The sequence below is a fragment of the Marmota flaviventris genome, chromosome 7 (assembly GCF_047511675.1).
Source record: "Marmota flaviventris isolate mMarFla1 chromosome 7, mMarFla1.hap1, whole genome shotgun sequence".
Classification (NCBI taxonomy): domain Eukaryota; kingdom Metazoa; phylum Chordata; class Mammalia; order Rodentia; family Sciuridae; genus Marmota; species Marmota flaviventris.
The window spans coordinates 121,924,496-121,938,252 of NC_092504.1; the positions used below are offsets into that span (position 1 = coordinate 121,924,496).

General features: G+C 39.1%; 1 protein-coding gene across 3 annotated transcripts in view; it reads right to left on the reverse strand.

The window, feature by feature from the left end:
* The window catches only part of Arhgap10 (Rho GTPase activating protein 10), a 288,733-nt gene that overhangs the window by 123,649 nt on the left and 151,327 nt on the right, over positions 1-13,757 (reverse strand). The gene's annotated exons all lie outside the window — the stretch shown is intronic.

A 13,757-nucleotide genomic window follows, 5' to 3' on the forward strand; every position in this document is an offset into this window, starting at 1 on the left:
TGGTTGGAAAATAACCTAAACCAATTTTCCATGTGGACAAAAATGTAATGAGTCAATGTTAATGAAAAGTCGAGCAACATGGATACACTGAAATGTATTCCAATGCAACTTGTAAAGATACATTAAACCTTATGTTTCTTGGGTTCACTTGTTCACATTTCTCTTAGAAAGTGTTAGTCTTTTAAATATAATATGGTGATTAGGACATAAAAAGAAATTATTGTTTGGATGACTGTTGGATACCAGTCAAGACTAAAGCAGTATTTTTAAAGAAAGAGTTGTTATATGCCCTGCCCAAGTGTGTATCACCACAAACTCTACTGCAAAATAAACCAAATCATTGCAAACTCTTCTGCGGAAACCTGAAAACCAGGGGTCCTGGAGCACAATAGATAAATAAAGGCAAGAAAAGTTACATCAAACACAATTTCACGTGATGAATAAATGTTCCTTTTTGGATTCCCATCTGCACAAACCAATTGTAAATGACACTTGAGAAACAATCAGGAAACTCAGAGGTGTTCAGGTGATACAAGGAAATTTCCATTTTAATGCTACACACTGAGAGGGGTGGAATCCATCTTTCTTAGATTTGCTGGAAGAGGAAGACGAGATGGTTGAAGCAACTAGGCAGCCTGTACATACTGCTGAATCTGGGTGATAAGAGTATGGGCGGTCATTGCACCGAATTCTCTAATTCAATGGACTTGAAAAAATTTATAATAAAGCAATGACTCTCCCCAAATAGGACTTCTTATCTATACTTCCAAAGAGTTACAGCTTCAGGACTATGTGTCTATTTTCTCCACTATAAATGTTAAAGCCAACAAGAACACAACTGGCTGACAAGGAAATAACATCTCTAATCCCCAAAGTTTTCAAAACAAAATAACCCAACAACAAAAGGCCATGAGATCTGCACAAAGGGGTCTATTTTCTTCTTACCTCCTGCACTGATGAAAAGAATGTTAGACAGAGTCTAAAGCATTGGATTCAAGTCTTGTTTAGATAAGCATGAGCAAATTAGGAAACCTCTGAGACCCAAGGCCACATAGGAGATCAAGGGCAACACCCTAAGCCCTAGTATGCTGGGAGGGAAAAAGAGATGCTAGAAACATGTTCTGTACATTATAATGCACTCTGACACACACATCCACATACACTTTCTTTTTTTCTTGCCAGAAATCAGTATTTTCTTTCTTTTCCTCCATTTTGTCTTTTGTCTTTACTCATTTTTAAACTTCTCAAATGTTCTATTTTGCCTTTGATTATGGGCCAAATTTGTGACTTTCACAAATTTACATGTTGAAGTCCTAACTCCCAGTATCTTACAATGTGACTGTATACAGAGAAGAGGTCTTTAAAAGCAGTAATTCATTTAAAATGAGGTCATCTGGGTGGGCCCTAGTCCAATATGACTGGTGTCCTTGAAAGGAGAGAACATTTGGACACAGTAAAAGCTGGTGGCCTGCAAGCCAAGGACAGAGGCCTCAGAAGAAACTGACCCTGGTGATAGCTTTATAATACACCTCTAGCCCCACCAAAATTATGAAAAAGTAAATCTCTAGTTTTTAAGTCACCCAGTATATGACTTTGTTACAGCAGCCTTACCCTACTGATACATGCTCTCTCTCCATTCTGTCATTAAAGCTCAGAGAACCAGGAGGGCCAAGGCTAGCCCCCAGTATACTCCAGTTGACTCAGAATGCAAGAGTCCCAACAGCAAAGAGGTTCCTTCCTAATGCAGAACAGCCACTAACCAAAACAGGAGATGGGGCAGCATGGCCCTGCCTCAAGTTGCAAAAGAGAAGAGGAAAATGCCAAGAAACAAAAATCAGAGAATTCTGAGCCTGCTCCAAGGAGAAAGACTGAGCTTCTCATTCCTTCCTTCTCCTAGAAGCCAGGGGACCTGTCCAGAGTGTTTAAAATGCCAAAGGATTTTGTTCAGCACTACTCTATTAAATAAACCTACAACAACAGCTTGACCCCAGTGCCAGAAGTAAAAAGAGCAAGTCATATTCTGCAAACAAATATGCACCTCTGTGAAAACTGCCTGAAATATATGGAAAGATGAAATAAGAATGTTACTTCAGCAATAATCATCACTCTGCTGGTAATTACTATCAGATAATTGATCAAGTTCAAATTCATCACCCTGAGAAGAGTAGAGTTAATTGCTAATGCATAATGAAAGGTGCGAAGGGGAATGAAAGTTCCTCAACACAGTTTTTCCTTTTCTGAATGAAATTTAAATAAATCTCATACAAAAGCAGTTCAGAAATGGCACATGAAATACTCAAGTCTTGTGGGATTCTTTCTTGTAACACTCCTTTGAAAGGCCCTGGACTAACAAAACGAGAAGAACTTTAATCTACAAACACATACGTGTTCATATAAAAATGTCAACTGTGTTAAGAGAATATAGACCAACATGCCAGTTCATACTAGTGGGCCTAATCATCTCCCTTCCAGCTTCTTCCCCAATTTCCCTCTTGCTCAAAGGGATCACTCTTTCTAGTCACCAAGTATTAGAATTTTCAAGTTTAACTTGTCACGTTCCAAATTCGACAGGTCAATGTCCACTCAATCTTCTAACTGAAGACTAATCTCTGCCTCTTTAACACAGTCTTGAGTTTTTTGCACAGGAACACCAACATTCCAACCACCACCGTCTTTTCCCCTCTGTATTCCTAGCATTCAAATCACTTTATTATCTAAGGTCCTCACCATCCCCATTTAAGAGTAAGCCAGCAGATGAAGCCCCTTTCCCAGCCTTGACAAGTACATAAGTATCCATAAGGGGCCCCACTCATCTACCTACGTCTATTGCACAGCAGGCTGCTGTCCCCCACAGAAAACCAAGTTCACACTATCCTTCATGAATATATTCAGGCTGAGGTCTCTCCCCTGCCAGGAACGGTCTGCCCCTTGTCTACCCAAGATGACTCACCTGTCACCTATTTATTCATCAAATATGTGCCAGGTGCAAGAAGCTACTCAAGATTCAGCAATGAGTAAAATAAATTTCCATCCAAACCTTCAAAACCAGACCAAATCCTACCTTTTCTGACTCTAGCCCAAACTAATAGTCCCTTTCCCTAAACATAATCATAATCAATTCCTTTTATTTCAACACTTGGTCACGTTCTAAAACAAGCCCATAATCTCTTAGTCACAACTCCAAAAACCAGAATTCTCAACATGATGTGTTCAAGGTCAAGCGTTAAGTCTTCATTTTCCCCACTTAGAGTGAATGCTCATATTCAACCATGTAAAAAAATAATTTCCAGGGCTGGGGTTGTAGCTCAGTGGTACAGCACTTGTCTAGCATACATGATATTCAGTCCTCGGCACTGCATATAAAAATAAAGGTATAAAAAATACAATAACATTATAAAAACAGTAATTTCCACAAACTTATCTAGAGATGCACATACTATATAGACCTGTATTACCTTTTTACTTAAAGAAAAAAATTACATTCTGAAACACATCCAGCATTAGAATTTTAAAACAAACAACTGCAGAACTCTATTCTATCTTCTCTCCCAATATGCAGATATTATTACCTTGAGAAATATTAGGTCAACTGTGTGTGTGTGTGTGTGTGTGTATTTATTTATTTTGGTAAATGGCACCTTGCATTAAGTAGTTGGGCACAAAATAGGTAGGTAGTGCTATGTTGATGTAACTTGAAATTAACTTAGAACTATAGATACAGATTGGACCAAAATGTATTCTAAACTAAGAAAGCTAAATATCCAAATTATTGTAACTTTTTGAGTGTATAAAGGCTTACCAATAGATATCATCAATAAAATATTTTCTGGGTTTTAGCAAAAAATATTTGTAATTTGGCCCAAAAGTGTTTATAAGCCCAAAGATTTTTCTTTTAATAGATGAGACTGGTTTCAATGGGTAGTAATATACAAATTCCAATACAAAGATCATCTGATGACAGATGTCCCCAGGTAAAGTCGATAAGGTAAAATCCAGCATGTCTTACTTCCTATCACCAGTATCTTCTAATCTGCCACTCTGCTACCACAGAGTGTGACCCACATCTTCTGTGAGGAGATATCAAAAAGTGGGAATGAATCAAGTTTCATCACAATACCTGCCCAGTTGTTTCCCTCTCAGAACCCAGAAGATATCACCAGAGCCAGAATATATTTGGCACCCACAGGCCTTTCAAGTGATCTGGAGAAGCAAGAGAGAAAGGAAGATGCTCTGGGACAATAAGAGTTAAGGTACAAAAAGGAGAATATGATTTAAAAGGATCAATAAACTCAAATAACAGAAGTGGAGGTAAGACTGGACAGGCTGTGTCTTAGTCTATGTTCTGCTGCTATAACAGAAAGTCTTGGACTGGGTAACTGATGACAAAAAAAAAATTTTCTTTAGCTTATGGTTCTAGAGTCTGGAAAGATCAAGAGGTCACATCTGGTGAGAGTCTTCTTGCTATCATCACATGCGGGGAGGAAGGAGGATAAGTCAGCAAGGAAAAGGGGGGGGGGGGGGCAAAACATATTCTTTAATCAGGAGCCCACTCCTATAATCATAACCCCATTCCCCAGAGGACAGTGAATTTACTCATGAGGGCAGAGCCCTCCGTACCTAATCACCTCTCAATCCGGCTGCATTATGGGTTAAGTTTTCTACACCGGAACTTTGGGGACACATTTAAACCACAGCAGGATACAAGTAAATGTGGTGAATAAGAAGAAAACAGCTTCTAAAATAAAGGAAGCAGAGAGGTAAAGGTGATTACAAAGTGTGTCTGCATGTGCATGCGTGTGCGCGCGCACACACAAAACGCACACACACAGGTGAGCAGGGCAAAGAATGCAAAGCAAAAGGGGAAAACAGAAAGGAATGAAGTTAGCAGGTGAGGTAGTCCATAATATTGAATTTCCCCAGAATTATCAAGTACTAACTATATTTCAGACAACCAGAATTAAATGAAGACCTAGGAATTAAAATTAAGAGATCAACTTGATACCAACTAGAGCAGGAAATCTTTTTGTTCCCCCCTTCTTTTTGGTTTCAGGAGACACTTTGATAATTCTGTATTCTCTATTACCTCACACAGTGCTCAGCACGTCCTATGTATTTAACAAATAAATGGACTATATTAATGATTGAAATAAATAATGAATTAATATGCTGATGATTAAGAAGTAAATGGAATATGGAAAGATAAGACAGGAAAGGTCTCCCATGTGTTCCTGTGTGTGTAGATAAAACTAGATTAAAGAGAAGGGCTCAACGTGGAATGTAAACACTTTTGATGGTAACAGGCACAAAATTATTTTAAAAGATTTTGCAGCTGCATGATTCTACAGAAATAAATGATCAAATTCCATGGGTCTATAAACATTCATTCAGCTCACATCTAGCAACCCGCAGAGCGCCTGGCATGGAATGAGGTACTTAATATTTGCAGAGTGACTGAATCGTTTATTTGCACTTGTGTGTGGTGACAACAGGGTAAAAGGTCATTAATGTTCATGTTCACATTCACAGGATTTACATCAAAAGTCTGCAACATTTCATTTTTAATGAGGCATATGTGCAAATATGTAAGCATGTGAATGTAGAATACAAATGTAGGTTTACACGACTCTCCAGCACTGCAAAGACAAATTCCCTGATGGGTTATGTAATGAGAAAATGTGCAATTTTATGCATATGTAAATTCTAATCATTATTTTAAAATGTCCTAATTTTAAATATTTACATATTTTACATAATTATAAACATTAACCAATGTTGAAAGACACTTGACAATAAAAGGAAAAGACGTGTAACATAGGAAATGATTAGAAAAACTCATAAGAAAATCACGAAGGTGACTCAAGGAAAAGCAATGGAGAAACTCATGGGTGTCGTTTCAGGTCAGGGGTGAGTTACAGAAAAAAGGCAATGTGTTCCCGTCTATATTTACAACCAATCTTCAATAACACTGTTTAAGTGTCTGTGTAAGTGTAGTGAACACTTTCCAGGCTATCTCCTGTCCTGGGTTACACAGAAATAAACAGATCCATACATACCCTTAAGATAGTCAGCAATCTGTAACACTTTAGGTTTCTGTCGAAGATGTATATTCATATTAATTTTAAATAAACACAGAAGCAAGAATCCTTCGCTCTGTTCCATCAATGGGGCATATTCACTGCCATGAATGTAAGATACTGTATCTACTGAACTCTAAAACTCAAGAAGAATTGATTATTTTTTTTAACACTTACAATGCATTAAATACTGCAAAGAGAGGATCAATTCCTAAGAAGATTAACTGTAGCTATATAAAGATGAAAAGATCAAAAGAGCACTCAATAACCTTTTCACCTTTCTGGACCTTGGTCCAAACAAAAAAAATTTTTTTAATTTTTAAAAAAGCATATCCTGGATATACAAATTTGTTCACAAGTTAAGATTACTGACATTCTGGAAATTTCCAACGCTACCATCCTCTAGGTGTGATTTGGCAAGTTGCTCCCTCTATGCCTGACCTTCTTCATCTGAAAAACAGGTTAAGATGGAAGGGGGGCTGTGTATGGCTGAGTGGTACAGCACTTGCCTAGCATGTGTGAGGCCCTGGGTTCAACCCCAGTACCGTCAAAAAAAAAAAGTGGGATGGGGTCATTGTGAAAATTAAAGGAACCTATGTTTATAAAGCATGGGAACAAACCTCAGATCCAACTAATTCCTTATTAATTCAAGCACTCACTAAAAACTAACTACAGCATAACATTTAAACCTCATCTCAAAATAGCTAGGCATAATACATCTAAAACCCCCACAAGGAAGGCATGTTGTCCACACTCCACTTTCAGAAAACCAAGCATATGCCAAGAAGAGAGTCAACATTTACTTAATAAGAATGACTCATGGAAAATACAAAATTCCTGTTCACCAATAACATTTGCATTTCTTCCCATGGATGATAACCATTTGGATAGCAGAGAAATATCACAGATAATCAACCAGTGTCTCATCTTCCTTGCCCCTTCCTATGGAGTCGTACTTTCCCAGCATGCTAGCTTCAGGTACACTTCTTGTACAAACCGTTTCTGTATCATGACGGACAGCCTCCTGGACAGCAAGCACTTTCAGGGAAAATCAGGGTTTCATTTGCATGGTCCTTCCCCATCCAAACAAACCAGAGTCTCAAGATAGGAAAGACAGCTTGGCACAGGAGGGGCCCTCCCGCGTCTGTCCATCACATCTGCTCCAGCACCCGTCCCAACTAGGTGAGACAGATGGAAGAAGTACTAGGCAGCTATCCAGTTCCAGGTCCGAGCCAGTGCTTTTGGAAGTACTGTTAATTTCAGGACTCTAAATACACATCTAGGCTTAGCTAAGTCTCTTCATCTCTCATCCAAGGTTCAAATACAACAGGTGGCTGGTTTATTAGTGGCTACCTTCATTTTAGGGTCAAAATGAACTGTAGGCTACCTGTGACTGACCTTGCTTCCAGTCTATAGCCAACACAAGAGAAACCATTTTAGTTCCAGGCCAGACAGCTCTTAGAATGTTGCTCCTCCTACACAACCATACAAGCCATTGGCCAATACCTAACCAAGGACTTAAAGAAAGCTGCAGAATCACAAGGAGCTTCCTCTTGCATCAGTTAACACGTGGGGACCCAAATTCTTCCAGAGGTCTCATGTCCACCTGTCCCAGGGCCTCACAGAGGTACCAGCTGTGACTCACTCCATGTCCCCTGCAGTGTTTGTTCACAGCGTGAGCCTTGGCCAAAGGACTATCTCACAGAGAACGGGAACCCAGCATCCCCATCACCACTAGGTTCATTGCCGACTAATTCTTCTCCCCCTATTTCTACTACCACAAGGTGTTTCTGACTTAGGAGATCAGGATCCCGGTCCCAGCTGTGCCAGGTCCAGTTAAGTGACCTGTCTCAGTTTACTCCAATTTGTTCCAAGCCTCAGACGCCACTTATGACAACAAGCCCAATGAATCATGCATACTTTGTCAACTGCCTGAGTTTTCTGGAGATTGAAAGACAGTATTCCAAACACTCTGAAAACATAAAATGTTGTATATTAAGGTTTTAAAGACTGAGAGGTGCAGATTCCTGACATCGTTTCTGCTCCCAATGGACCTCCCAAGGAACTGCAGAGTTTCCCTGTCAAGGGAAAAATCCTTTCTGGGTTGCTGGTGCATCTTAAGAGGCCTTGGGGGAACTGGTCTGGAAAGAACTGAGGTGGAACTCTAGGACGGCTTAATCTAAATCTAGATGGGCAAATCCAGGGAATGGCACTTCCATCTTCTCTACTTCCCTTTTTTATTGTCTACAGTTTCCAACTACCTCTCTTTAAAAACCTGCCCCCCTTTTATTCTTTTCTTCATCTCAACTTCTTCAGAAGAGAGGATATAGGAATCTCTACCTCCTCGTGGTCATTATGCTTGAGATGCATAGGCCTAACTCTCAGTCTAGAGTTTCAGTTGGAATCTGCAAAGTTCTAGCTCTGGGATTTGAACATAGTCGATTCACGTCCTTTAGCTTCACTGGTTGATGTAAGCAAGGATAACATCAGCCATCTTTCAGAGCTCTTGTGAGAAGAATATCCCATAAAAAACCAAGTACAACCCAGCTACTACTTCACTTCTGGACTTCCCAACCACTTCTTGACTTCAAGTAGGAAAAGGTTGCTTCTCAGTCCTCCTCCTACCTGAACTTTCTGGAGTATCTGACATACTGACATCTTCCTCCTTGGAGTCCTCCCTCACATGGATGTCTTCACACCCCACTCTCCGGTCTCTGCTGCTACCACTTTGACTGTTTGGTGCCTCCATTATTCTCCTTTCTCTCGTCCCCTGAATGCAAGGATTCACAAAGGTTCTGTCCTTTGCCTCCTTATCTTCTTGCCTCACCATCCACCTGAATGGCTTTTCTGATACTTAGACATCATCACTATGCCAACAATGGCCACCATCTCTCCTCTTTCCTAAATATTTCCTATAGATTTATCACAGGTACCTTGAATTCAGAGTATCTAAAGGCAATCTCTATTCCTCCCCACCCAGCTGCTCTTCTTATATTCTCCCCGTTGGCTCAAGGTGCCATCTTTGTTGGCTGGGGAGCCAGTTTTCAGGCTTCCCTTTTCCTTATTGAGACCAACAGGAAGTCAGCTCTGTTCTGCCATCTCTCTCTTCCTAGCCATCCCTTCTTCCCAATGCCAGTACTCTGTTTTAAATTTATTTTTAGCTGATATGTACAATTTTTAAAATAATTGTACATAAGTACATGGTACCATGTGATATTCCAATACAATACACATTGTATAATGTTTAAATCAGATTAAACATATCTGTCTCCTCAAACATTTATCATTTTTTTATGGTGAGAACATTTAAAATCTTTTCTCCTAGATTTCTGAAACACACAGCACATTACTTTTGCCTATAGTGACCCAATTCTCCAACAGCACATCAGAACTTCTTACTCCTATCTAACCATAACTTAGTACCCAGTGACCAACCTTTGCCCATCCTTCCTTCTCTGGTAACCACCATTCTACTCTCAATTTCTGTAAGATCAATGTTTTTAGATTCTACATTAGTGAGATCATGCTGTACATGTCTTATGTGCTTGGCTTATTTCACTTAATCCTATGATCCACAGTTCCTTTCCTGTTGCCACAAGGGACAATTTTTCATTCGTTTTCATAGTTAAATAGTATTCCCTCTGTGTATACATACTACATTTTCTTTATCTACTCATCAGCTGGACACTTGGGTTGTTTCCATTTCTTGGCTATTGTGAATAGTGCTGCCATGAACACTGGGGTGCAAAAGCCTCTTCAACATACTAATTTCCATTGGATACACACCCTGTATCAGATGGCTGGATCATATGGCAGTTCCATTTTTAATTTTTTGATGAACCTCCATACTGTCTGTACACTAGTATAAACCTCCATTATCTCTTATCTAAATTATTTCCAAAATCTTGACATCATCCTGCCTTTCTTCCTCCTCCATCCATCCCATTCTTACCAACTCTACTCCCAGTCAAGAAACCTCAACTCACTGCTGCTCAGATTTGTCAATAGTTCACCCCAGTCTGCAAAACCAAGGCAAACAATACAGCATAGCACCAGGGATCTGCCACACTCTGAATTCAACTGCTCATAGATCCTCAGATATACCACCCACTCACTTCCACCAATACCTCCAGTATGGTGTGTGAACACCTCCTATTCCAATATCTCCCTCTGGAGCAAAAAACAGGTTTACTGACATCCTTGGAAAATAGTATTTCCCTCCAGAGCAGAAGGACTCCTGGTTATTATAAAAGATTATAGTTTCCTGTAAGTGCCTATCATCTGCAGGTAACATCCAACACTCTTTGCAATGGCCTTGGGAACTGAGGCTCAGGGAACTGCCACAAAATGCAGTACACTCTTGACTACTCAGCATGATATCCTGTCTTTTGTCTCTGGATCTGAGAGTCTTGTGTCTTCTACCAGTCTCCACAACACTGTGCAGAATAACTTATTAACAAGAAAGTTGCACAAAATCAGAGCATTCACAGAATGAAGCTAATTTTTAAGGATAGGAATCATATCTCCACCACCGTTCCTACAGGAAACACACAAAAAATGTTGCCATAGATCCATGTAACACACATCTAGCTGGGAATGGGTAAGGAAGAGCTAAATAATAAATGCACTGATGTAGCTCCATTTTTAGTGGCAAAACCTTACTAAATTAGAAGAGTCTTGAACTCAAGGAAAAAGTTTTTTTTTTGTTTTGTTTTGTTTTTTGTTTTTTTTTTTTTTTAAAAAGACTCTTTCATCTTTTCACTAAAGAGATGAGAACATCAACAAAGGTCTAATGATGTCTCACTGCTGCCATCTGCCTCTCTGCCTCAGATCAGCTACAGCTTCAGGTACCAAATCAATTCCAGGCAAAGGGAACAATCTCCTTTTCCTTTTCTGGTTTTGTTGTTGCTGTTTTGCTTTGTTTTGTTTTACTTCTGCAAAAAAAGCTGGAGGTAATGGGAGAGCCATGGCCTTCTTCCTGAATCCCTTCCCTTTCTTTACTCTCTCGATATTTTAGTGCTCAAACAGCCACAAGACACTGAGGAATAGGAGGTTAAAGGCCAAAACAGTTCATTTTGCTCTGGTTACAGAAGCCACCTAAAATTGCTAGAGAAAATGAACTCAGATGATTTATTTCCCTATGTAAATTGCTATTAAGGAAAAACATTAAAAGTTCCTTAGTCCTCCCAGAACCTTCAATCAATAATAGGACTAATTATGACTGGCTTCAATAGTTAGATTTCACTCCAAACAAGCAACTCAGTACTGAGGACTCAATATGTACCAAGTCCCAAGCAGCCCCTTTTCATTCCCTTGATAACCCTGTGAAGGAGACACTGTCATCAGCCTATTTTGTAGATAATAAAATGGAGACACAAGGAGTAGAAGAAAGTAACTTTCCAGAACTTCAGTATCAGTAAGTGAGGAAACTCAGATTGGAATCAAGATCAACTTTTTTTTTTATTTTTTTAGTTGTAGTTGGACACCTTCCTTTTATTTATTTTATATGGTGCTGAGGATTGAACCCAGTGCTTCGTAAGTCCGAGGCAAGTACTCTACCACTGAGCCACAACCCTATCCCCACAATCAACTTTTGAGATCACACTCTTCAACAGTACACTCAAAGTGCAGAGTATTACAATAAAATATCATGGCCCATTATCAGAACTTAGACATGCAAAACCTAGTCCATCCTAGTCTGCAACAAGAAAGCTTTCCCATGTTCCCTAACAACACCTCCAGCACTCTGACAATACACCATTGCCATTCTCTTGACCCCGCCTGACCTCAAACCCCAAATATGCCCAGAAACAAGATGATCTATGTCATGACTGTATAAAGTTCTACTAATTTTCTGCACTCCTGTTCTGGGGATGTGTTAAAGATGGGAAAAAAAAATGTATAAAACCATAGGTAACAAAAAAGCCAAATTGGAAATGGAACAAGGACAAGACGAAAGTTGAAAGTCATAAAGCAAACCCTGAGTCACCTGGAGGTGGGGGACCAAGCTGGGCATACCATCTCATAGGGAGTATGTGCCCCTATTAATTCAACTCAGCCATTAATTAGGAAGCTAATAGCTTTTCAGAGTTTTCCTAAAGTGAGTAAGATTACTAATTGAGAAAACGAATACTCAGTCCCGATTTGCCTGGACTTAGTATTTCAATTTTGTATTTGCATTTCTGCAGACACCACAAGACTTTTCAGTTTCCTCCCACATAAGACTGTCCTGTGTTTCCACCCACACTCACCTCACACCCATTCTGATTAAAAAAAGAGACAGTGAGTGAGAAACTCTAGTTTGCTTGCTGGAAATTTTCTGAGGACAGCTGTTCTCTATTTTCTTCATTTTGCATGGAATTTGCCCTTGGCAATTCAAGATCAACGTGCAATCATGGAAAAATATGTTGCAACTTCACTTTGGGGGTCTTCTGTCCCACATGCCCCAAAGATTAATACTGAAATCCACATTATCTTCTACTGCCAGGACCCATCTCGAGACCCCACACCACTCCAAAGTGCTCTGGAAGCTCCTTAAGCCAACTTCATTAAGATTTTTCCAAAATCCAAAACTTTGCTTTTCAAAGGAAGAGAAATTCGCTTTTACATGTGACAAATAAGGACTGTCACATCTTATATGTGGCTTCCTACTTCTATCCCATGAATTCACAGCTTGTTAACAATGCTGAATTTGATAACTGACAGCTTGCCTAGACCGACATTTTAATGCCATATTCTAGAAAATTGAAGTGAATATTCAAATTATGCACATATGGAACATTTTTAAAGAGAAACTTTATAAACAAAAGTGGCATACAAATTTAGTTTTAAGTCATAATGACTCTTTAAAAAATAGCAACTAAAAAGATGTTTTTAAGCAAAAGAATCTTACTTTATTTTTGCTTAGTTTTACAGCGCATATACCTGAAAATTAGGTGCCATGCACGTCCAGAAAGGGACAGTATACTAGGCATGGCTCCATTTTAGGAAGGGAATTTGAGGAAATTATACAATTATACTGCAAGTTCTGAAACCACGAGTCCCTTTCATAAGTAATGTGCTATACCTACATATATTATATTAGCCATAATTCGGAAAGACGCTGACAAATTCATGAGTTCATAAATTCATGAAGGTTTGAAAGCAAATCCTAAAGGTGTTATGTAAAACTACTAATTCCAGCCACACAGAGAGGAATAAGTTTTCCCAGTAATTTTACAAATTATAAATTGGTCAAATTGCCAATATAGCTTTCTAGTCAACTCTCTGAACACTTTAAGAAAAAGCAAGAAGTTACTGAGTTGCTTACTATGTGTGTGAAGCACTATGTCTACAAAGGAGTAGAGGCGTGCAAGGGTAAATAAGGCATTTTCTCCATTCTAAGCAAACAATAAAGTCCCCAAACCAAAATAAATGAAGGAAATATAATAATCAAATCAGGCAATACAACTGCTAGATGAGGAAAGAATTTGCACATTTTGAGACAAAAGAACACAAAGGAAGGATGGGTGGGGAAATGAAGACACAAAGACCATCCACCATGTACAAAAACCATCTCTTTCCATTTTCACCAATCGGAGTAGAGGGCAAAGAGTGTGAATAAATATACTAATTACTTTCTTTTTTAGAAACTAAGGGTCTGAAAGGTTAAGAATCCTTCAAAATGCATCTTATTTCACCACT